This window comes from Vicugna pacos, chromosome 9 (assembly GCF_048564905.1).
Source record: "Vicugna pacos chromosome 9, VicPac4, whole genome shotgun sequence".
Taxonomy (NCBI): Eukaryota; Metazoa; Chordata; class Mammalia; order Artiodactyla; family Camelidae; genus Vicugna; species Vicugna pacos.
In genome coordinates this window covers 68,662,814-68,690,037 of record NC_132995.1, presented here as the reverse complement: position 1 = coordinate 68,690,037, position 27,224 = coordinate 68,662,814, and the positions used below count along the sequence as shown (strand labels likewise).

The 27,224-nt window shown below is 35.6% G+C and overlaps 1 long non-coding RNA gene across 4 annotated transcripts in view; it reads left to right on the top strand.

Annotated features, from left to right (window-relative positions):
- Nucleotides 1–27,224, top strand: part of LOC140698284 (uncharacterized) — a 249,092-nt gene that overhangs the window by 158,593 nt on the left and 63,275 nt on the right. For all 4 annotated transcript variants that reach the window (XR_012075962.1, XR_012075961.1, XR_012075959.1 and 1 more), the window contains 2 exons: nucleotides 255–338; nucleotides 24,884–25,093. This is a non-coding gene — a long non-coding RNA (uncharacterized lncRNA). The remainder of the gene's footprint in view (nucleotides 1–254; nucleotides 339–24,883; nucleotides 25,094–27,224) is intronic.

Below are 27,224 nucleotides of genomic sequence, written 5' to 3'. Positions count from 1 at the left end.
GAGCCCTCAACCTGTGGAATCTGAAGCTATATCCAAGTGGATAGTGTCAAAATTGTGTTACATTGTAGGACACCCAGCTAGTGTCTGCAGAGAACTGGAAAGTTGCTTGGTATCAGAAAATACCCAAGCATTTGGTAGCCAGAAGTGAAGTATTAAGAATGACTAATGAGTAGAGTGTATTGAGAAAAACACACTAATTTTCCCCCATTCACAAGGCAATAAATACTGACTTGACTTTATGTGTTTCTTTGCAGATATTCAGGATAAATGCAGACATTGAGTATTGTCATAAAATTTAAAAATGTCACCTGTCATGTAAGGACAAACATGCTTAACCGGTAACTATCAAAGTAGTGCAATTTGTCACTAAAAAGTTTAGTTTCATGATCAGAATTCATAGTGATATTGCTAACTTAGACTTTTTTCTTCTAGTTTCATTGAGATATAATTGACATACAGCAGTGTATAAGTTTAAGTTGTACACATAATGATTTGACTTACATACGTCATGAAATGATTACCACAGTTAGTTTAGTGAACATCCATCATCTCATATAGATACAAAATTAAATAAATAGAAAAACATTATCTTTCTGATGTAAACTTTCAGGATTTACTCTTTTAATAACTTTAATTTATATCATGTAGCAGAGTTAATTATATTTATATCATGTGGTATGTTACATCCCCAGTTACTCCTCTCCCAATATCCTACCTCTGGTAGCTACAAACTGATCTCTCTTTCTATGAGTTTTTGACCTATAACACTATGTTATTTCCTGGTGCACAACATAGTGATTTAATATTTCTATACATTTCAAAATGGACAACACAAGGCTAGTTACCATCTGTCATTATACAAAGATATTTCAGTGTTATTGGCTATACTCCCCATACTATGAATCTAACAGAATTTAAAAGAATATGCTTTTATTGAAGGATAGCTGATTTACAATATTATATTAGTTTCAGGTGTACAGCATTGTTATTCAGTATTTTTATAGATTATACTCCATTATGTTATTACAAGATAACAGTGATAATTCCCTGTGCTATATAATATATCCTTGTTGCATATCTGTTTTTTCATAAGTTTTTTTTTTTATTATTGAAGTATAGTCAGTTTACAATGTTATGTCAATTTCTGGTGTATATCATGTTTCAGTCATACACATACATGCATATATTCCTTTTCATATTCCTTTTCATTATAGGTTACTACAAGATATTGAATATAGTTCCCTATGCTATACAGAAGAAACTTGTTTATGTAATATATAGTAATAAGTATCTGCAAATATCGAACTTAAGAATAAAGTATTGGATAATCAAAATGTGAGATTTATAGTTAGAAGTGCACCAAATTTGTCTTTTGGCTGAAGATGGTTAAAAAATTTATCTGACATTTTATTTAGAATGTTTACCATTATTACAATTTCATTATTAAAACTTTCATGAGATCTCTTTTTAAAAGTTTGACATTAACATCTAGGATTTATAACTTTTTATCACTCAGAACTTTCAGGAGTGCCTTTTTAAAAAAGCATTATGGTGAAGTCTGTAGTTTTAAAGTTTAGTTAGTGAGGACATTTGTAGTGTCTCATTTTTCTCTTGTCTTTATAATCCTTATATTCCTTATTATGTATAATTTGAAGGCTTTATTATGATTACTGTGACATATGACTTTATGGGATTTTTTTCCATGAGAAAATTTCAAGGAGGCAAGCAGATAATCTACTTTGAATTTTTTCTCAAAAGATATGAATAATTCTCTAATAGGACTTTTTCTTGAAGTTTTTAGAACGCAAATTGAATTAAAAAACTAAGCATCAAATTCAGTTCTTATGTTATTTTGTTTAGTGTTATAAATACCAGCACAACAAATAAATTTACAAACATTAGCATTAGGTATAATCTAATCTTTATTTTTCTGTATTTTATTATTTAAATATTCATACGTATTTTAGGGCTCAAAAGAATATAATGATTTTTAAAGATGGCTAGCTAACGAACTTTTAATATTTGTATTAACTGTCAATCTAGGTTCACAATATAGCTATTGTTTTGTACATAAAATTAACAGCTTTCACAATTAATTAATTGAGCAGTTCTCACATCCAAACATAAATATGGCTATATTTCAACTGATAGAATTTCGAAAAGTTGAGGTTTAAACATGATTTGTGTCTTTTCTTTTTTTTTTTCTTAATTATGCCTAGCGGTTTATCAATCTTGTTGATCTTTCCAACAGCAAATTGGCTTTGCTAATTTTCTCTATTGTCTGCCTATTTTCTTATTGACTGTTTTCTGCTTACTTTGAGGTTCCTTTGCACTTCTTTTTTCAACTTTTTGAAATTGAACTTAAGGTCATTGATTTTACACCTTTTATGTCTTTTCTATTTAAGCTTTAAAAACCACATTTCTCTGTACTACTCTAGCTCAAGTCTTACATTTTAATACTAATTAAGTATTAATACTTAATTTTAATTAAAAATTGTTTTCATCCTCCCAAATTATTGGAGTTTTCTAGGCATCTTATTGTTATTTACTTCTAATTCAGTTTTTCTCCCAGAATAATTTCTATCTTGTTGAATATGCCATCTACACTTGAAAAGAAAATATATTCTTCAGTTGTTGGGTGTAATGTTTTATAAATGTCATTTAGATTAAGATGGTTGATAGTGTTGCTCAGAATTTCTGTATCTTTGCTGATATTTAAAATTAGTTCTATCAGTTGGTGAGAGATGGGTGTTAAAACTGCGATTATGTAGCTTTATCTATTTCTGTTTTTAGTGCTGTTCATTTCTACTTCGTGTATATTGAAACTCTTACTAGATACACGCACATTTATGATTGTTATGGTTTTGATGTGAATGACCCTTAGTCATTCTTATATATGACTATGAATATCTTACCTCTTTTGGTGCTCTTTGTCTTAAGGGTTACTATATCTGATATTAATATATTATATATAAAATTAATATACTATATTATTATGTATTAACTAACTATATAATATATTATGAAATATGTAATTAACAGTGCAAAAATAGAATAAAAGCCCCAGATTTCTGTACCCTTCTCATACGTACTGAATCTACTGAATCATAGTGCATGGAGTTAGTTTATGAATCTGTATTAAAAAAATAAAACCTCCCTGATGATTTTGATTCAACATTCAAGACAGGCATTCGTTTGTTAAGGTAAATTTAAAAAAAAATATTCCTTAGTGAATTTAAAATACAAATCCTGAAATTTTAATTCTACAACAAAAAAGCAAAATGGAGAAAACTAGAAATCTTAGAGCCACTTTGGGTGAGAATACTATGCAACATGCAATTTAAAATGATTTGTCTTGTATCTCCAAATTATCTCAAAGTTAGGAAATGAGTGATGCAGGTTTCCAAGTAGAGTTCTTTGGAAACATTTTATAAGCTTAGTAGGAAGTTCAGGGGTTTTTTTTGGAAGCCTAGGTTATTTACAGTAACGATGCCTTGCTCAATTCTTAATCTTACACTTCGTTAATTACATATTTATTAGTGATATGAAACATCACTGTTCTAATATTTTATGTGATAGAAACTGAAGTTTCATATGGAGATGATTAAAAACAACCTCCCTGAATTTACTTTATTTGAGCCGAGATTTATCCTAAGATTTTTTTTTCCTCTCAGATTCTCATGTAGAAAGCATTGACAGAAAACTCTACTATAATCAATCCAATTCGAAAATAGGAGCAATTCTGGAAGTCAGGATTAATAAGCTGTTTTATACACCCCTCCTCACCCCACACACAGAGTCTGCTCACATTTGCACACCTTATAAAACGTGGACAATCTCCTTCTACTAGATTTTATGTAGAAATCGAAGTAAAAGTGTGTGATGAATAGAAATTGGTGTGGAGTCAGTGTTTAGGCATCTATGCTGTAGTTTTTCAGTTTGCTATTTGGCATTGCTTTTGCAGTGATATTACGATGAAAGAATTGAAAACATTGGACTTGAATAAGGGACAATCAGCAAGAAAAGACGGCAAATAAAAATATGGAACAGGAGTTGAAATTTTATCTGACTACTTTATTGTGATCCCAAGAAAGAGAACAGTTTTTAAAAATCTTTTTACTAATTGCTGTGGCATTCACTTTTAAAGGAACTCCTTATATGGAAGGACACAGGGACTAGGACAAAAACAGGGAAAGAAAAGATCTGGCTTAATGACAGAGTTTACAAGTTGAGCAGAAATCCCAAGGCATGAAATTTAATAGATTCTGCTCACAGAAGGCACAGAGAAAAAGCCAGGGATGTCTAAAACAATAATTAGTCTCCAGAAAAGACCAGGCACGTAGTAGAGGGCACACTTCTTGAAGGCAGTTGGCCCGCAGTTTCTTAGTTCCCCTCTGATTGCAGTACTATGGGAGATGCAGAAGCCATCGTCCCCAACATTTTTCAGTCTGCAAATCACTTTGAAAACCCCAAGTGGAATATATATGATAGTGAAATACAGTTAGAGCTTGGAGCCAGCCACGATTCGAGCTCTTGGCATCGGCACAGCATAAAGTAGCTTTAAAAAATACTGCATTTCTTTATAGTTCCTTCTTGATTTACCGAGCGGTGTTTCCTTCAAATTTTTGCTCATTTACATCTCCTATTTTTTTTTTCTTTTTGTGTTTGCAGTAGCTTGGCATGATGAGAGTCAGTATTTGGTTTGGGCAATAGTTTTACTTTTATGATTTTCTGGAGTCACAAAATAGAAAACAGAGGCAACTGGCAATAGTTCAAGCCAAAGTAGAACACTCCCTTGAAATGTATGACAGATGCCCAAACATTTTTCTCTTTATCCACTTTTTTGGGTTCAATTATAAACGAAACCACTTATGAGTAGGTTACAAACTGCTGGAAATATGGAGTCCCCTAAAGGAACCCCGTAAGTTCTAAGAACTTAAAGACGTTGCTTAAAGATTACAGTTCTAATCAGTGTAACTTTGCAACCTAGCAGGAGAGGGGAGGAATGGATTTCCCATTTTCTGAAGGCAGAGCTGGCTTTATATGTGGGCAGAGTGAATAGATTCTTCTGTACTGGGATTTGAGGAGTACTAAAATTCTTTCCCTATCTCTGAAGCCGAAGTCCATATTTCATCTATTTGAATATTCACAATTACAGAAGGAAAGACTCTTGGAAGTTTTGTAACCCAACTTTCAAGCTTTAGAATGAGAAATCTGAGATCTGGAGAGATCAAGGAGTTTTTCCAATCTTGACTTTTTCCCAGAAGTTTAAAAAGTAAAATAAAATAAATTTAACAGGGAATCTATAAAACCTGGGGAAAAAAAAATCAGGAAAAAATGGTAACATGCATACTGTAATTAATTATTTAAGTATTTTCTCTGTAACCCAAAACATCTTGTGAATTTTTTAACAGCTTATGCAAAGAGGAAAATTGAATCACAGGACTCATAGCAATTATAAGAAAAAAATTATTTATTTCACAAAAATACAATTAGCAGCCAATTTTAATATTCCGATCAGGCAAGAATATCTTCTGGGAAATACTTCATAAAAAGGATTGCTTGTGATATAATAAACAAACTCCTTTATAAATCCTGAAAATGTATATGACTAAATTTCAGAGGACTGTTTCTCGTAATCACCTTCAATATGGATTGATGGCTATACACCGAAGTACAATTAAGTGAGAGCAATTCTGTTAAGGACCAGGATGATGGTACCCTGCTCTCAACTGGTCTGTCTGGATTGAGGAAGCACCATAAGCTACAGGCTTAGCACAGATGAAAATGATTTTCACTAAAATCAATAAAATATTAACAGTAGTTGGCATGTTTGACAATCTGTGACCTTCTCACATCCTGATGTAAGTCAAATGCTTCACTGAAAATGGCCAATTTTAAAATCCATTTCTAACAGTTGTGTGCACTGTATACAAAAATTATTGGAATTCAACTGCTAGAGCAAAAAGCTCAAGAGAAAATGAAGATAAAACATTTTAATTGGCCGAAAATCTAGAGATTAGATTTTATGATGAAACCAGTGAAGAATTAGACTTTGAAAATCCAATATCTTCCCACATATGTTCTGAGAATTTTGCATTTTCAGTTAATACCAGAGGAATGAAGCAGTAAATTTCATTTGAGAAGGGTTTGAAAGCTATCTCTTAAACAGATTAGCCTATGCTCAGTTCACACAGAGATCTCTAAGTATAATTTTTCTTAACTCTTAGCAATGCAAACAAAAGAGAAAACACATCACTGCCTCCCTCTGTTACATCCATGGTTATGTACTTTTTCTTGCTAGAAGTCAAGTTTTTTGTTTTTTTAAAATTTTTTTTTATCTTTCTAGAAGTAGTTCAGTGACCAAGTACTTTATGGCCTAACGCTGTATGATGTAATTTCTCTAACATCTCATACATAATCCATCAATAATTCTTATTGGTGCTGTCTCAAATGACTTCCCAAGTCTGATTACTTCTCAGTATCTTTACCACACTGGTGTAGTCAACATCATCTCTCACTTCTACTCCATTGTCGATCTTTCCACTGCCATAGTCTTCCCCATCCCTAAACACCAAGGCCGTTCTCCAATCAGCAGCCAAAGGTATTTTCTTAAAGTGTTTATCAAGTCATTTATTCCTTTCTGCAAAACTCTCCTAAGACTTCCTATGGTCTTTGGAATATAGTCCAAAGATTTTTATCATGTACACAGTGAAAGAGGCATTTCCAATGGATCTTTGCTGCTCTCATTCTGTGGTGGTTACACTGTCTTTCTCACTGCTCCTGACAAGCCAAGCATGTACATTTGTCAGAGGCTTTGCAATTGTGGTTTTCTATGCCTGAAACCCTCTTCTCCCTGGTGTGTCAGACTCTATATTACCATTTAGGTCTCAGTCAAATTGCTAGCTCTTTGGAGAGGCCTCCTTGACAACCCTACTTAGAGCATCAACAGCTTTCAATGTTTTCTTATGGCTCTATTTTGTTTTCCTCTGAAGTTTTATCATTTGTGCATATATGACTGTTGTCTGCCTCCTCCTTCTAGAATAAGAAACTCACGAATACAGAGACTTTATTCTGCTCACTTTTTCATCTACCTTAGAACAGTGCCTTGCATCAATTAGATAATCGTTAAATAAATGTATGAATAATAAATGAAGCTCTTGTCATCTAGTCATAGTATTGATGGTTTAGAATTAATGGGGCATTTACAAGATGGACTCACAAGACACAATCATAACAACTATATAACTTTTGTCTGGGTTTTGTTGTCACCAAAGGAAAATATTTCAAAGTCATCTGATTACATTTCAGTGCAATATAAATTTGGAAAGTAAGAAAGTTGACCCATAGAAGCATGTAGCCCATGAGCTTGGCATCACATTCACCGTTCTCTGCTCCATAAATCAGTCACTAATAAGTCAACCCAAAACTGGCAAATTTGGTGGGACAGTTAATACTGTGCCTTTACACTTCTGGCCACCTCATCTGGTTATAGAAAACATTATCAATGAAAAGTAATAATGAAACTTTCTGAATATTGGCTCATATCAGGGTTCAAGACCAACATGACCTATGGTGTTTCTTATGAGGACTAAGTATCTGTCAAGGATGCAGTTGACTCCTGGTCTCCTCCCTGATGATCTTTCACTCTGTTTTCTAAGAAGGGAGGTTCTCGGGTCATGGGATGCTTAGCCTGGTAAGTTTCTCACGTTGGGTTTACCCAGCTCCAAGGTCGGTAAACCACTTAGCAAAGCTACATTGCTCATTAGAATCCAGCTTTAAATAATTCTTGTTTGTTGAAATGAAGATAGAGTATTCTTTACTTCCATGCATAGCTTATTTCTAGTGAAGTATTTGTCAACATCCTGGTATTTACCTTAGGAAAAAAATCAGACATTTGAATAGTACTTAAAATTGACATGTGTGAAGATGTCATGGTTAATAAACAGTCATTAGCTCTGATTACCGTCTTTAACAGAGATAACGGAAACTTTATTTTAAAAATTATACTATATTTATCTAGCATTTTCTAAAATGGAGTATGTTACAGACTAATAAATCATCTGTAAAGGATGCTACTAGTTAGCCTCAAATGCAAGTTTGAGTATAGCTCTAGCCCAGTGCTGATGGTGATGAAATCCTGAAGAGAGGTCCTAGGTGGTATGTTCCAGACATTCTGCTTTCATGAATAAGTTCCTGGGGAATGAAAGGAGTCTTCCAGAATGACCCCAAGAAAACCAGGATAGACCCCTTGACCAAACTGGAAGTCACTGTGGTGTGAAGGTTATTGTGACATTTCTTTTCTCTAAGACTTTTAAGGTCCTTATAAATTGAGTGACATATATTGTCAGACTCATTCAACTAGAGTCATTAAATGATGTTTTATGGTACAATCCCATGCATATTTTTTTCTACATAAGATATGGAGAAGGAGAGCAAAAAACAATTTAACAGCTCTATGCTATTTTCATCAATATGTATGGAACTTCTTACGGAACACAACCCTATGTGGCAGGCATTGTTCTAAGCATTTTTATATGTCCTCATTAGATCCTTAGAACCAATGTTTGAAGCAGAATTTATTCTTCTGATTTCACTGTGAAAACTGAGATGGCAGATGTTAAATGTCAGGACAATGGCCACCCACTCTGCCTAGTGGCAGAGCCCGGATTCATAGCAGGCTCATCTGTCTAATTAGGTTTGTGTTCTTCATCACTGCATTTCGTCATAGACCACAAACATATTTGGTAGTAATGAAAGGCTCGCTCTGACAGCAGATACACAAGGTTTACCATTCTTGGGAGTTTCCCAAAGTTCTGATTTTGATTTTATGACTCGTTGAATCAGATGGCTAGATTTCTGTTTGCTCGGTGCTTCAGTGGTGAAATGGGGCTTGGTCCATAACTGCTCATTAGGTTCAGTCTGTTTCACACTGCACCACTTAAGGATTAAGAGAACAGAACAAGGAGCAAGAGATTTGGAAGATGACTCAAAATCACTTCAAATACTTTTCAACTCAAATGATTTCAGGAATCTTTGTATGTTTGTTTAACTGGCATAGGAAAATTTTGGATCTCTTAGTAGAGAAAGCAAAGATTCTTCACTCATTGCTTGCTTTTTTGGACCAATGTCCTATGTACAAATATGAATCATAAAACCCATTTGCCTCTGAATCTGCTGGAAGGGTGGAAAATGCATGGATAATTGCAATTTAGGCACATATAATCCCAATTCCATATTTATAAGTATTGGAGTAACAAAACTCAGGAAATACTGAAAGGTAATAAAAATAGAATCTTACAGATTTCTGAGAAGTGAAGGGTGTTAGCAAAATCCTGCTCCCCTATTAAGGGACTAATAAATGCTAAGTCATTCCTCAAAATATTAAATGAGTTATTATATATACAACAGTAAGAAAAGGGCTTTGGCTAAATTAAAAATATAACTATTTTATCCTACTGTATATCCAAGAGAATGAAGGTGGAAATATATACATATACTTATATACATAAAGCAAAAAGATACATTTCACATTGCTGAATAACTCGTCAAAACTATAAAAATTTATCAGCTGATTTGCTTTGATAATAAGGAGACTCCAATATTTATTTTAAAATACTAAAATTTTTTATATTTGCTTAGAAGTTTTTAATCTCATCAGTCAGTTGTAGACAAGGTATATTTATGACAATTTTTTTATGTCTGTGTACAATATAACCTCAAATAAGAATATGCAAATCTTACATTTTCTACTAAGCACTAGTAACAGTGAATTTGGATTCTAAAAATTGTAATGCAAAAAGTATGTTTAATCATTTTTTTTATTATTTGAAAAACTAACCCTATTTTATTTTCTCAAAGTATTTGTGGGGTCTAAACATATAGATAAAAAATTCCTACATCTCATAAATAAATGCCCCCACCCGCAGTATCCAAACTGAACTTATCTGAAATCCAAATCCCAATTTTCTTGACTACTCTCTACCTTCACAGAGGAAAGAACTGAGGTCCAGATAATTAAATTGATAAATTTCTTTGTGGAATGATGGAGGGTAGAGGTTACTAAAACTCAAGTTTCCAGCCTTCTAATGGTTTTTAATGAGAAAAACAGATGGAGAATACTTAGTGGATTTAAAGAATCTTCAAAATGAAGTCTCTTCCCAGGTATGCCATAATGTTAATATAGATTTAACCTAATTTCGTCTAACTTTCAAATCTACTTTAACAGAAAATAGGTGTTCATGACACTGATGCCAAGATATTATAAGCTGTTAGAATATTTGAAATTATTAAAGAAAGATTACATTCTGTTCAAAATAACCTTAAAGTTAAGTAATATTTATTTATTTCCATTTTAGTATATCCTGTTTCTTTCTTAAAAGGACTTGAGATCTCTTATAATACAGGACATAAACAGAAAGATCGATAAAATAGGGATAGATGAAAACCAGGAAAATCAGAAAAGGGCAAAATGAAGGAAGTGCTTGTGTTCAGTTGTATATGTTAACATGAAGTTTGTATTGGAGAGTAACCTTTGGCTCTGAGCTTCCAAGTTTTCAATGCAAAGCAGTTATACTGCTCATCAGAAAGGACACATACTGATTCTAAAAGGCACACACATTTTCTTTGATACTGGATTCTGAAAGGAATTCCTAATGTGAACTTTTGTATAAATGACTCTAAATGACATTAGGGATATTGTCCTCAGAAAAATTTCAGTAGCCATATTAGGAGATTTCCTATTGTGTATAGTGTTGAGTATATTTTATTAGGTTTGAATTCTCTGAGAATGTTTAATTGGTGCCCAGGTAAAATCAGAGCACTACTACCTGTCTTTTCAGAATAAATAAGAATTTGATATATAATGCCCACATTCAAATGCCTTAAACAAGTCTGAAAGGTTCTTTGTGTAGTGAATATTCTTCCTTAGTTTGAAGAGGCTAGTTTAAATCGTGGGATTCTTTTTCTGCTTTTTAAAAAAAGGCTTATTGAGGAATGACTGACATGGAAAGAACTGCACACATTTAATGCACACAATTCGATGTGTTTGGCCATATGCAGACACCTGCAGTACTGTCACCACAGTCAAGGTCATGGGCAAACCCAGCACCTCCCAAAGTTCCCTTGCATCCTTAGGTTTTTTGTTTTGTTTTGTTTTTGTGGCAAGAACATTTAACATGAGATCTCCCTTCTTAATACATTTTGAAATGTATAATACCACATTGTTAATTATAGCCGCTGTGTTGTCCAGCAGGTCTCTAGAATTTATTTACCTAGTGTGACTGAAACTTTATTTCCATTGAACAAAAATGGGGAGATGGACTTAATTCTTGTTGTTTGTGATGGTTTTGAAACGTCTGCAAATTCCTTTACATTTCTCTCATGGAGGAGTGGGACTGGTCTTAGTAACTCATTCACAACTCACAGAATTCAGTGGAAGTGATGCTGTGTGATTTAGGAGGCCAGGTCAGAGAAGGTACTGGAGCTTTCATCATGCCTGCATGTAAGAGGTCTGAGCACACTGAGATCACCACGTCGTGAGGAAGCCCAGGCTGAAAGGAGAGGCTGTGTGTAGTGCTCCTGTCAACAGCCCCACCCCAAGACTCGGATATTTGAGCCAAAGCACCACTAGATGACTCCAGCCCCAAGTTCTCTTAGTCAGACCTAGTAATTCAGTTCAATGATTCAGTCAGATCTAGTAATTCAATCCTTCCAAGCCGATGTCCCTGGTATGGAGAGAGAAGAACCAGCCACACTATATCTTTCCCAAATTTCTGATTCACAGAATCCTGGATGAGTTAAATAAAATCATTGTTTTAAGTTGCTAAGATTTGGAGGATTTTTTACACAGCAGTAGTAACTGGTAGATGATTAAGATGAATTCTGCATTTCGCAAGGAAAATACTTGCTGTGAAAATTCAAAATAAGATTTCTGAGACAACATAAGGGGACCTGAGATTAACTAGTTTAACTTTTGCAAATTCAACTTGTAATTTAGGAAATTTGTTGACATTTCTGAAGTAAAATGGAATGAAAACGGGGGAGAGGGTATAGCTCAGTGGCGGAGCATGTGCTTAGCGCGCATGGAGTCCTGAGTTTTATCTCCAGTTCCTCCATTAAAATAAATAAAAAAAATAGAAACCTAATCACCTCAACCCAAAAAGAAAGACTGGTTGAAATAAAATTAAAAAGAAATTAAAAAAAGTGAGAACAGATACAGAGGTGGCAATTTACTTTTCCTGAATAGAATAGAATAAAATGACCCAATGTTACGGAAGAGGTCGGTCAGGTTAGGATTACAGTGTAGTTTCCAGAAAGTGAACACTTAGACCGTGACAGGTTAACAAAAGTGGTTCAGAGATTGCCTACCTTTATTATTTTGTATCTCTAGATCTATGAGGCTGAAATCCACTTCATTCATTTTTAGTCACGGTATTCGTAGTTCCTTTTCATTCGATCACTACAATAATGCACCGTGGAAGGAGGATCACTTAGTACGTTGTGATTATCAAACTATAATAGATTGCTGCACAGACCACTTGCTGCCATCTGCTGTGCCATTTTTTGTTTGTTTGCAAATGAGTCTCCTCTGTATCAACACACATATCTTCCCATTTGTAGCCAAACGAAACATTTTCCTTCTCTTTTGACTGACTCTGCAATGTGGTCGTAAGTATGATTTCCAAAGAGAAAACCAAGAAATGACAGAAGTTTCAGGAAATGTATCTCACTAACATCTCTCTCTCTCTCTATTCATCTATCTATCTGTCTACCAGCTGTCTATATCTATCTAGGTATTGATACGCAATCCTGGAGTTAATTAACTATATGCAACACTATGGTAGAGTGTCTCTTACCTGTTTGAACATGTCCTTTGAACAGGTTCTACTGCTGGGCTACAAAAATAAACTATTTCCTGATAGCAGAGAGTCCTTCTTTCCTGTGACTCTATTATATAACTAAAACCACAAAATCATTGAAGAAAAACTGTAAGAAAGTTAATTTATTGCAAACACTGGTTTTACCTTTCTAGAGTACTAGTCAACCTTCCCTTCTCCTCACCCCATTCTAGAATCACATCAAATTTACACCATTTTCTGAGGTTTCCAGCTCCTCTTATGATTCTGTGATTTCCATATGCTGTATCTATAATTAGAAATCCTCCTTTCCGTGTTCTAAAACTTCCTCCTTCAAATCCTGAATAAAGTGGCACGTCCTCTGCGAAGGCTTCTCTATCATCCAAGGTTAGTTGTCAACACACACCGTACCTTGTTTGCCCGTCTTCTAAAGGACTAACCTCTTGACTGCAATTACTTATTTCCTTCTTTCCTCCAACTGAGCACTTAACCGTAGGCACTGTGTCTTAGTTTTCTTTGCAGTGATCAATCAATTTTCTTGTAGAAAAGGCGGCACTAAGGCTTTAGGACTTCACTTTTAGCTAGGCCCTCAGCAGCCTTTCATTCATTCCCATTTATGCTAGGATTCACTGATGCTGGGATTCTCAAGTTCCTAGGTCCTTCTCCGTTCCTCCTGCCCTCTGCACTCCCAGCTGATTGCGCCTCACCATCTTCCTAGGAAGAATCCAGTGGAGTTCACTTCTTCACTCCTCATTACAGTAGTCATTCTGGCTTTGTTTATTTGTTTCTTCATGTTGCTTCATTCTAAAGCCAAGTTTTTTACTTTACAGTATCTGACGTTCTCACAGCTACTCTCGTAAATCACACAGTCACCTCTTTCATCTGTTTTTCTCTCCCTTTCCATCTTCAGTAATACTTCCTTTTCTTCTCTTGAAAACAAAACAAAAACATATGTTCAGAATAAAAATAAAGATAAAATGAAAATCCAAACCATTCCTTTAACTGAACATTATCTTTGAAGTTGTTCCCTATCTCCCTCCTTCCTTTCTCCACTGTTGCCCTAAAAATATAGGCTGTACTTACAGTCTTAACTTTGTCATATTCCCCATTTTCTTCTGAACCTACTGAATCTAGCTTCTGTCTCTTATCATTCCCATGAAAGTCTCTTGATCAGGTCAGCAGCAGCCTGCCTATATCCAGCATGCACCCCAAGTGATTTTTGATTCTGTTGACCTTGGACCTCTTGTCCTCATTTCTGCCAGTCCCCATTTCTGCTCATCTCTGCATAAACAAGCAGAAGGAGAGTCTCGTTGCCTGTATTTTTATGTCCTCCTCTGCTTGTGCACTCAGTGCGACAGCACCGAAGACTCTGTCCTTACTCTTTCTCTCATCTACCCTTATGTCTTTATCATCTATCTGATAATGGTTCCCAAACTGGAATCTCTGGCCCAAACTTTTCATCTTAGACCCCTGTCTACATGTCAATCACTTACTGAAATTTTCTACAACCAAAAATATATCTTTGACAAAATGTATATCTTTATTTTTCCTTAACCAAACTTAATATCCAGTGGAAGAAAATTTCAGATTAGTTTTAGTTGATTCACGGTCTCCCCCTCTCCTACTGTTTTTTGAGATTGCATTTAAGTTCCAAGGACATAAATAAGCACTGTGGGCGGGAGAAGGTGGTGGGGCTCTGTCTGATCTATGCCTTTTCTGGCTGATGTCTGCTTTGCAGCCTCACTAATGTTGGTTCTGGTGATCAGAGTCTGTCCTGGGAGGCATCTGCTGAGGTGACTGTATTTCTTTTTGGTTTCCAGTACTCACCCCGCAGATCACTCTTTATAACAGGTTGCATGGCCCTTTGTCATTTACCTCTTTGTCATTTACCCAATGGAGACATGAAAATTTTCTGCCTCTCCTTCTTGCCGATCTGGAGACATGGGAGATTGATGCCTTCATTCATATTCTGTTAATGCTAAACCAAACTCGCATAGGTCTTTAGGTTTTCATTGCACTTGACTCTCCAATCTGGGTGACTTACTGCCCTGACTTCACCACTCTTCCCTCAATGGTTTTAATCTAGAGCAGAGGCAGGGGGTCTACTTCTCAGAGTCCTATATAGGCATATAAATATTAGCTTCTTCTCTGACTCTTTTTCACCAACCCAAGAAAATTTCACCTCCTCTCTGGTAGATAGAAAAGATTGACTCTGAGCTCAGATTTTTCTATGCTTATTGTTTAAGTCTTAAACTTTCTGTCCTTCAGACGGCTTTTGATTCTCAAAATTCAAGATCTCACAATTTAAAAGCTTTTCCATCAACAGCTTCTTTCGTATTGTGTATTTCAAAATTCTCTTTCGGAATAAGAAGGCAACTCTCTATTTTTTCCCTTTGCGTTTTTACTATAACAACTCAGCTCCAAGTAGTATAGAATGCCCTCACTGTAGTCTGAATGCCGGAGAGAAGCATGATTATTGTTGCAAAATACTATCCCAGCCCAAATACACTCTCAGACTTCCTGATTGTTTCGGTCTCCTATGTTCTTCAATAAGAGCATTATCATTAGCCTTGTTTTACTATTCTGTTGACTCCTCCTTCTTGACTCTTCCTTTTTTCCCCTTCCCAGTCTTACTGCAAATGAAATGGGACATTTTATATAAAGATGTTGCTTTCTTCCATATCCTTTTGCCACCAGTTCCGTAAAACTCTCAGTGCCTCTTGTTTGGAATCTTAATAGGTGTGCCTGTTACTAATCTCTGTTCACTCCAACCCACCCTCCTGCTTAATGTCAATGACGTTTCCATAACACAGAATTGACAGTTTCACCCCTGTTTTAAAAAATCTCTGTTGGATAGAATCAATACGGAAAACAATGCACAGTTCTTAGTTTGACATAGAAATTCTTTCATGACATGATTTCAACATACATGTTTACACATACATTTTTTTGCTCTTTATGTTACAACTCTCTCAACATTGAATGTCTCTCTCTGTTCCTGTTCCCAGAACATTGGGCTCTTTGACACCTCAGTGCTTTGAAAAATAGTTGTCCCTTTATTAGAAATGCCTTATTCTCTGCCTCTACCCTCTCTCCTTATTTTTGTAAAAAAAAAAAAAAGCTTTTCCTAATTCTTCAGAATTCTAGTCCATCTATCATCATACTTATGTTTTGTTTCAAATGCTTAATTATTTTACTCTAAATCTGGTTAGTCTGTTAAGTTCACCAGGACAGGCAGTTTTTCTGTCTTTTAACTACTATGCTTCTAATATTGATTACAGTGTCTGCTCCACAAATATGCACTAAATGAACAAACGGAGGCCCTCCATCATCTTAGATCACTGCTTGTATTTCTCTTTGAACATTGCATTGTATTATTATCTCTTTACTTATCAATATCTCCTAATAGATTTATTCTTTTCACCAGCTCCATAGCATTTGTCATAGTTGGCCTCCCATCCTTTCTGAAGCATTCCTTTCCTTTAACTTCCATAACTTCATGCGTTTCTTTTTCCCTCATGTTTCTGGCTGCTGCTTTTTTGCTTCCTGTAAAGGTTTTTCCATCTGTAAAATTTCCTCTCCTCCTCCTTCTAGACTTTGAATGCGCTGTGGGATAATCCCTCTTCCATTCTCCATCTCTCTATACTCTTGGTGAATTCTTCCACACTGCTGATGTCATCTATCAGTAATACAGAGACCTAATTACATTAATTATATACATTAATTTAAAACTCTGGCCAAGACCTTTCCTTTGAACTTTAGAACTGTATATCCTGCTCATATAATATTCTCATACATTGTCGCACAAGTACTCACAAATACAAGAAGCACCCCCGCTGAATTCACATGTTAAAGCCCTACCACCCAGTATTTCAGAAGGTGACTGTATTTGGCAATAGGGCCTTTAAAGAGGTAATTAAGTTAAAAAGAGATCATTAGGATGGGCACTAATCCACTGTGATTGGTGTCCTTATAAAAAGAGGAGATGAGGACACAAATGCTCAGATTTGGGGACAACCACATGAGGACACAGCAAGAAGGTGGCTATTTGCAAGCCAAAGAGAGAATCCTCAAAAGAATCCAAACCTGGTAACATTTTGACCTTGGAATTCTAGCTTCCAGAACTGTGAGAAAACTAACTTCTGCTGGTTAAGACACCCAGTCTGTGGTATTTCATTTCACAGCCCTAGCAAACTAACACATGTGCCCAAATACTGAGTCCATTTATTTCCGTCCAAACCAGCTCTTCTTATCTTCCTTATTTCAGTGGGTGGCACCGTTATGCATCCAGGTGTAGAAATCTGAAACCTGATTAAACATAGTAATTAATGTAGGTTAAGCCATATTCAATTTTTAGTTGCATCTTCATCTTAAATATCTCTTTATCTCTACCGCTGCCTCTCGGTTTTAAGCACCTATCATGTGTCACTGATACTGCAGCAATGGCTTCTTGAGCTCTCTTCCTCCATTTTGCTCTTATAAAACATTCTTTGATTGGGAAATTGTTTTAATTAAAATGAGAATTTAACCATGTTGCTCTCTCACTTAAAACTCTTAATAACATCAAGATGGATTAATAGCTAAAACTTTTGAGGGCCTGCTTATCTCTCCAGGTGAATCTTGCATATTTTTCTTTTCAATTCCCCTCATTCCTCAAATGTACTGTTTCCTTCCTTAGGGCCTTTGCACATGTTGGTTTTGCTGTATGGAATTACTTCTCCCTCCTTTCCTTTTGCCGTTCTTCTCTCTTACTGCGTATCTTTCCGATAAATATAATTTTAGCTAACATTTTCTAAACTTTATTATGTGCCAGACATTATTCTAAGCACTTCAAAATATTAACTCAGTTAAGTCTCACCACAAGGATGCAAAGGATGTTCTATTATCATCTCTGTTTCATCAGTTGAGAAACCGAGGTACAGAGCAATTAGAAAAGTTAAGTGACTTGTTCAAGTTTACAAAGCTAGAAGTGCTGGAGCTTGGATTTGAAATTTGGGGGAAATAGCTCTAAAACTTGGACCAGTATTAGCAAAAAATATTTTGACTCTCAAAATTAGGTCAAGGCAGTCAGTAAGTGTACTGTTAAGTGTCATCATGGTTTTAATGAGTCATTAATAAGTTACAATAATGAATATGTTATTTAAAGTCTATCTTTTGGGTTAGATTCTAATGCAGTCTCCATGGGATCGGAGACAGTGCTTAGCCTAGTAGCCATTATGTCCTTAAGTACCTGTAATACTGCTGTGACCAGGGCAGACATAAGTATTTCTTAAACGAATGTACTGTAAGTTTTCTTATGACAGGAACACTGAACAGGACTGTGTAGTTTTGGTTCCTAGCAGAGTCCTGACCTATAGAAAATGCTCAATAAGTCCAAATCCTTCTTTTAATAAGCACATATTTACAAATAGTGCATTAGAAGGATTTCAACATGATTAAAGTTTTTGTTTCTAGAAGGAGGTTTATTATTAATATGTTACTTAAATAATTTTTGCAAGGCAAATCAGCATCTCCACACTAAACATTGCTCCCATTTCATATAGAACAGAGCTCTTCTCTTTGCTTAAGATCAACTGCAAGTTAGTGCTAAGATTCACTGGTTGTCACTTATTGCTGTGCAGCCCCAGGGGTAACTGGTGAAGCAGTGACAACCTTGACCTCAAAGACCTTATACTTGATCCTGTTTACCTGTGTGTCTGTGTGTGTGTGTGTGTCTGTGTGTGTCTGTGTGTGTGTGTGTATGCCCACACACAAGTGCATAACTGGTTTCACCTTCCTCTGGGGTGTATGGTGAAGGAAAGGTGAGCTGGACATGGAGGGAGAGACATTAGATAAATCAGATTGTTGAGGACTCAGTTGATAAATATTATCCAGTATTAGAAGCTCAGTGGTAACCACTGGGAGATACTTTTGTTTGATAACAGTAAGGTTGTTATTGTCATTGGTACTTGAATTTATGTGAGAATTCTTTTTTGGGTTTTAAAGATAAAAGGAAAAGCTTTGTGCTTTTATAGTTGCATTATAAAATAGAGTTTTTTTTTTGTTTCTTGGCTGTATTAGTAATTTAGAGCAGTAGCATAAATGTAATTATTAACAGACATAAAGAAAAAAGGGTAGTAATAGAAGAGAGTCTAGGCAGCATTCAAAAAAAATGGAACTTTTAAACAGCTTGATCAAAGATCATCCAGTTATACCCAGAGAAAAGAACATGTCCCCAGGGTCAAAACACTGAATGTCTGTTTCCATTACCAGAATTATCCTTATAGTGGGAAAAATTCTTAAGCTATTCTACTAGAATTTTAAATAGACCATTTAAATGCTTTCAGTCCTATTCTATCTGAGTAACCTTGGGATTATGATAGCTTCCTTTTAAAGTTGGATTATGAGAGCAAGAATACCATGGATGCATTTTCTAAAGTTCAGATTTCATAACAATTATGTTTCTCATGTAATTTCTCACTAATAAATTACATTCTGGTATCTGCCTTAATTCTTAATCCATTTTAATTGGCTTGATAATCCCAGGAACTGACAAAAATTCTAGGAACCTTTAAAGCAGAGAACTAGTTTTTTAGAATTAAGCAACCTAATTAATGTGCTTCCTGGTTCCAATCAGGGTTCTCTTGGCTCAGTTATTAGTATTGTTTTTGTGGCTAAGGTCTTTACTTTGACAATCTGTTGAAGACTTTGAGACCTCTCCCTAAACACACACACTCACACACACAAACACACACACACACACTCCCACAATATATTTCCATGTACTCCTTTTGGTATAGGGATCCTGGGATCCTGAAGCTCATTCACAGATTTGAGAATTAAGAACTTCTTTCTAGCATTACTTTTGGCCTAAACCTCTAAGAGATGCTGAAGGTTTGATTTCATGGCCAGCCATCCCAAAAGAGGAGAGGTGTTCATCTTCAGTGGTCCACAATCCCTGGAGGTTGAATTTCCATAGCGATTGAAAGGTTAAGCACAGTTGAGTGGGTTCTTTCCTCTAGTTTTTTTCCCCCGTGTAGCTGGAGTAGGAAGAGCATCTCCTCCCTTCCTGTGGTCAGAATTCTCCTCTTTTCCCCATGAGGCCAGGGAAGATAAGGATTGCTCCATTCTTTTACTCATCATGTATGTGGCATTGGACATACAATTTATAATATGTAAATATATTTCACCCTTTCCCTCTGACTTTTTATTGGTGTGTTTTCTATGTATATTATTCTCATCCATGTTTTTTCTCCTTTTACTACACATATATGTAACCAGAAATAATAGCAAACTCTTATAGTACATTTATTTTGCCAGTCATTATTCTGGCTGGTGCATATCCATGTGCACACACACACACACACACACACATATCACACAATTTAATCATCATGACAACCCTCTGAGGTAGATACTATTATTAGCTACAACTTACTTATAAGACAAATAAGGTATAGAATTTCCCGGGTATAGAATTCTAAGTTGACAGTTGTTTTTCCCCACCAGTACTTCAAAGACGTTTCTTCACTCTCCTTTTACTCGCATTGTGTCTGATGAGAACGCTGATGTAATTCTTAGGTTTGTTCCCTCTATGTCACATATCTTTTTTCTCTGGCTACTTTTAAGAATATCTCTTTATCAGTACATCGCAGCAATTTGATTATGATATTCATTGGTGCAGTTTTCTTCATGTTTCTCATGCTTGGGATTCACTGAGCTTCTTGGATATGTGAGTGCATATTGTTTATGAAGTCTGTGAAATTTTTGGCCATTATTTATTCAATATTATTTTGGTTCTTCCCCTCTCTCCTATCCTTTGAGGACTCCAAGTGAAGTTTTCACACAGTTCTCTAATGCTTCTTTTATTTAAAAAAATATTTTTTTCTCCGTGTGTTTCATTTTGGATAGTTCCTAATGCTCCAGGTCAGTCTATCTTTTTTTCTGCAGCATCTAATCCGCCATCAGTCCTGGCTAGTGTAATTTTCACTTCAGGTATGGTGGTTTTCATCTCTAGAAGTTCTATCTGAGTCTTCAAAAATATCTTTTATGTCTCTATTTAACTTTTCAAACATATAGAATATAGTTATAATAAGTGTTTCAATGTCCTTACCTGATTCTAGCTTCTGTGTCAATTGTGGATCAAAGTCAGTTGATTTGTTTTTCTTCTCAGTATGGACTATGTTTTCCTGCCTCTTTACATGCATGATGCTCTTTGATTAGATTCCAGAGATTGTGAATTTTTACCTTGTTTGGTGCTGGGTAATTCTATATTTCTATAAATCTTCTTCAGTTTTGTTTTTATTTACTTGGGAATGGTTTGTTTTCTTTTGGATCTGGGAAATTATAAAAGTGATTTGTCCAGTAAATTTGGCTCACTCTTCACTATAGAATTTAATTATTCTTCACTAATGAGTCGATACCTTTCTGGGTACTCTCTCCTCTGCCCTGTGAATTAAAAGGTTTTACAGTCTTGCTGGTCAGAACAGACACTTGTCTTGGCTCTATGTGAGTGCTGGGTATGTTCCCTCTAACCATTTTCAAAAGATTTTCTTAGCCTTGGATGATTTTCTCACACCCTTGCACTGATCATTACTCCACTGAATGCTCGTGGGGAGGTGGAAGGTGGTCCTCTGCAGGTCTCCAGGGTCTTTTCTCTGTGCTGCTCTCTCCTCTCTGGTACTTTGTCCTATGAAATCCGGTTGCCTCATCTCCCAGGAATCTCAGCTTTGTCTCTTCAACTCATAGAGCCCTTTTACTCCCTTCTCTGTTTCAGACTGAAATTTATTTCAGGGCAGTAATCTGTGGCTCATCTCATTTGTTTTCTTGATTTTTTTTCCAATTGTTTTAGAAAAGAGGGTAAAGGATCAATCTGGTCACTGTCACTCCATCTTGGCTGAATATGAGTGAACTGGATGTTACTTTTGTATTTAATTTAAAATGCTACATATATGTTTTTATTCTATATACATGCTTTTGAAACTTTTTCTACTCAACAGTATTTGTCAAAGTTTACTGCTGCTGGCACGTACAGAATTAGTATATTCATTTTAACTGTTGTTCAGTAGGAATATCATAATACTTTTTTTCCTTATTAATGATTTGGCATCACTTTTGAATCAGTTGTCATTAGTAAAATTGGGCAAATCAACTCTCTAACTAGCTCATATTTCTTATCTGTAAAGTGCTGATAGCAATAGCAGGTTCATTATGAGAATTATATCATTTGTCTCATGTTGTTCACGTGGAGCAAGGTACACAATAGGCACTTAATAATTCTTAACTTGTTCTAATTTGCTCTTCTCTTCTTTTCCCTATTTTCTTCTCAGTCCTCTCCATTTTTCCTTCTTTACCTTGCCTTTTTTATTCATTAAGCCAGGTTCACTGATTTATTTTAATGATCAAGGAATTATGTCAGATAGTAGTTATTTTATGAATGTTTTATGGGATGAGCAGGGAAGACAATTCATGTAAGGCCAAATGGTTGATTTGACTGAACTCTTTGGTTTTTAAAGTTCTAGCCTTCGAGAACTCAACTTTACTCCTAGTAACAGGAAACTTGAGGAAGACCCAAGGGAAAGGCCACAGAGAGTAGTTCAAAGCATTTTAGTTCCTCAGAGAGGTGGAAAAGCAGGGCACTAAATCATATTACCAAGTTGAGGAGAGACTGCATTTCTCTGTATCTGCTTAATTTGCTCCTGGAGGAGCTAAGTCTTTTTACATTTTGGAAACCAAAGCTCTGTAGATAAACACTGTGCTTTTTCTGACCCTCCTCTTTTTCCCCCTAGACTTCGTTAAAATTTTCTTAAATCGATCAAAGGGAAAAATGAACCTATGCCTTAAGCAATTTGTGTTCTTGATCAGATGCTGGGCGATAGGGTGATGGCATGTGCAATTGCAATAGCCTTCTAAGTAGCTTCCCCATTGCCTGTGTTTCCCTCCTCTCACTCATTCCGCATGTGTTAGACTCATCTTCCTTAAGTGAACCTCACAGACATGAATGATTCCCCATTGACTCCTGAATTAAGCACGAAATTCTCAACTGTCTTTTGAGACCCTCCATGATGTGATCTATAAGACGTCTTTCCATATTTATGTATTAGGGAAATCCTTCCTGTATCCTGCATCTCAACTAAATGGGACTGCTCACCCATGGCTGTTGCAAACGGTTGCACAGTCTGTGTACTGCACAAAAGCACACGGATAAGGGAGCTGAAATTCAGCCTGTACTCTTGCCTAGCTGAGCCCTTTTGGAGTTGCATCTGCCCAAAAGGGGTGTCTTTTTCTAATCTGCACAAAAATGAGATACGTCTGACACACTTTACTGTTTCCTGTTTCTGTGTGTTTGTGCGCGTGTATTATTTTCTGTAGATCCCTTACCTCTTTTTTGTCCAGTAAATTCCTTTTCATCTCATCCTTTTACTCTAATTTCAAAGCATTACTAGTGAGGTCCTACTAGTCCTCATGTTTTTAATTCTTTCTAGGTTAATTTTTTGTTGACTTTTCCTCTGAGTCTCTCTTCTCAAGCATTTCCTAAATCAATATATCTGAACTAGTATAATATCCACCTTTAAACCATTTTACCCATCTCTATACTCACTTTTAGCAGTATGCTACACCAGCTTCTTGGTACTATGACCCAGTAGCTTCCCTAATTAGTAATTGTCAGGTTGTCTCGTCCCTCCTCTCTGCTCCTGACAGTCAACCAAGCATCAAGGCAATTCTACCTCTGGATGCTTCTCATAATTCTTCCCTCTCTTCTATTCCAGTGGCTATTACCTTAGTTCTAAGATTCATCATCTTTTGTCTAGACGACTGCTAACCACTCCTAACTATCATGCATTTCAATGCTGCTTGATATTTCAATTACCCTCCACATTGCTGCCCTAGTTATATTTCTAGAACCTTAATTTATCATGCCATCACCCTATCTCCCAGCATCTGATCAAGAACACAAAACACTGGGTTAGTTGAGCACCCACTCTCCTAAACAGTGCTACACACTTCACATATATTAGTTATATCATTTAAAGTGCACAGTAATCCTGATATGAAGATAATGCTGCATTATAGATCAAGGACCCAAGGCTCAGAAAGGATAAATAATTTTCTCACATAGCAGTGGCAAAGCAGTGTTTCCAATACAGGTTACTCTGATTGCAAAGCCCTCTTCTTCTAAACCTTACTGCCCCTTCAGAGATTTGAACTTTAATCTTAATATTTCATGTTCTGAATGGCCTTGCTAAATCGCTTAAGTTATGACAATATAAAACTCAGAGGGATTTTTTTCTTAAGGAAAAATGAAACGTGCTTGCAAATAAGCGTCTCATAAATATAAGTTATTACTACAGATCCTTCAGGGCTCTGATGATATCTATTTTCTAAAGGCTTCTTGAGTCATCAAGTTGAATTGATTCCCATTTCCTCAGTGCATTCATTGCATTGGGTGCCTATTTCAGGGTTTATTGTATTTACTTTTAAATTTTTTCCCCACAGAATGAGTTTTTTTTTAAGCAGTCAATGCTATATACCCAGACTTAACAAAGTGCCTGACAGAAAGTAAAATGAACACTACGTGCCCCCCAAAAGAAAAATAAAAACCTTGTGTTAAAACTAATGCATTAGCATGAAAAATATTTAAACCCAGAAAGATATCTTGTTCACCTGCAAAACTAGTAAAGATTTAGAGACTGTCTCCAAGGGGAAGATTTGAGAAAAGAAGTCGATAAACAGACAGAGGATCATATTTACAATTCAAATATAAAGCATTTAACATGTTGTTGTTGCAGACCTCTTTAGGTAGCCCTTTCAAGTTGTTCAACAACAACCATTTATTGAGAACAATTAAGGAAAGGCTTGTCCCTTCTTAATCTAAGCCTACAATAGAAATAATGTGCTCTTGGTCCCCAGAGGTCTAAGGGTCCATGACTACGGGTATGGGAATGTGGGTTGTTTTCAGTATTTCAATAACTTTTTGAAATTGTTGAATTCTCTGAATTAGATGGCCTGGCTAACAAAATATTTTTTTCTTTGCTCTGTGCCAAAAGTAAAGAAGCACAATTTGAAGTTAAGAACTAATAACTGGCTACTGGTGACATCATGGAAATTACTGGAATAAGCTAGTGGATCAGACACTGTGACAAGACCTACCAGTCAGATGGTCACTGTACTGAAATAAACATGTCCTTGTGGGTGATCAACCTTAGCTACAAGTGCTGAGTGAGAATCAAAATGAGTAACTGTAGCACTGAACAGTGGTAAGTGTCTGTGGACTTAATTTTATTATTGTGAGTATGACTTGTGTAGTATTGTAAGTAATATGATGAACTCAAACATGTAGATCACTGGTTAACATTGAATGAATGTTAAAAAATGGTAATAATCAATAAGTGAAGTTTTGTTAATAGACTAATCCTTTCAGATTATGGTGTCCACAGTTGAAAATAATTAATAAAAACAAAATTTGGTGATGAAAATATTGATGATTTTTTTGAAAGTACATAAATCTTAGCAGCATAGCAAATTATTTTCACTAAGTGAACACAGCATAAGTACCCAAATGAAGATATGGAACATGACCAGCATCTCAGAAACATCCCTCACGCACCTACCTACTACTTACCAGCTGACCCCTCCCTCACCCCGGCCAAAAGGTAACCATTGTTCTAATTTTAATACCACAGATTAGATTTGTCTCTTTGTATACTTTATGGAATCAAATAATACAATATGTATTTTTGTCTGGCTTTTTACACTTTATCTTATGCTTGTGGCATTCATCCACTTGATGGCATAAAGCAGTAGTGTGTCTTTAATCATTGTTTTATAGTACTTCATCGTTTGAAAATACACTTTAAAATTTTTGTTTTCTTGTTGATGGATACTTGGGCTGTTTCTAAGTTTTGGCTATTGCCAGCAATGCTGCTATGATTATTCTCATATGTGTCAGTTGTTGCATATCTGTACACATTTTGGTTAAGTATAAAACTAGGAGTGGACTTGTTAAGCAATAGGAAGGCATGTGGTCAGATTTGGTAGATTCTGCCAAGCAGTTTTTTAAAGTGGTTTTTACCAATTTTCATTTCAACTAGCAGATTATGAGTTTAAGGTGTTCTGCATCCTAACAGTCGGCATTGTCAGATTGACGGATTGATTGACTGATAAAATTTCAGCCGTTCTGGTGGGTGTGTAGTAGAGTCTCATTTAGCAATTCCTCAGCTGCCATTCCTCTTTGCTTAATTCACTGTCGTTTAGTATTGATATCTCATGATTCTATCATTGTGAATGTTTGTTTTCCTATTTTCACATTTCTACTATCTTTAGCTTAATTCCTATAACCAAGTATCACCTCTTTTTGTTGTTTTTAAATTTGTGTTTATAATAATTTAGATATCAATTTCGAATTACTGTGCAACAATTTATCCTGCTTTATTTGGTAATACTGACCACCTAACAATGTCATAGTCAAGTTTTGGGTTTGTGAAGTTTCATGCTAATTTTCATGGATGTTCTGCATGTATTTTCCCAAGCTAATTCAAGAGTTATAATTTGCTTGCCTCTAACACTTTGTAATGATGAATGAGGCACAGAAAGCTAACCAAATCCTTTCTGCAAGGAAATGTCGCCATTTCTATGCTCCCCATGAAATGTGAGTTGAAGGGTTATGAGTTTTTAAAATGTGGTTTCTCCACTGGTTCTTCTTCTTCCACTAACGTTGAAGATCAACATGATGACGTCAGAAGATGGTGGTGCCATTGGTGGAAACAGCCTAGTTCTCTGGAGGAGGAGAGCCTTCCACAGATCAGGAACATTCATTTTGGTTCTTGTAGAAGCGAGTAATAAATTTCTAATGTGTTTAGGCCATTTAAGATTTGTGGATTCTTTGTTACATCAGCAAGCTTCTCTTCAATTAATATGAAAATTGGAACCTTGAAGAAGGGTACTTCTGCAACAATAATTAAAGTATGTGTCATTGGCTTAATAGTCACAAAAATGGCAAGCAAATGCATGTTGGAGGCTGGAAAAATGGAGATCTATATTATGTAATGACAAAACATTTGGTAAAATTGTAGTCACTTGGAAGCCAGTCAACTACTTACAAAATCTGAAGCTCTAGAGGTACAGACATCTAATTGTGCATTAGCTGCATCTTCTTGCATTTGGCAGGGTATTATAAAGCAAAATAAAAGAAAGAATTGGTAGTTTGAAAGTAGAAATAAAAGGGGATAGAAAGATTCCAGAAATTTTGTCTTGCAGAGTTGGAAAACCTGTCTTCTTCCATATCCCCCAAACCATAAGAAATGAAACTTTACAAAGTTCACAGCAACAAAGAGTCATTAAGATTTCCCAGGTAAACAACCTTGGGACAAAAATCAGACTATGGGTATT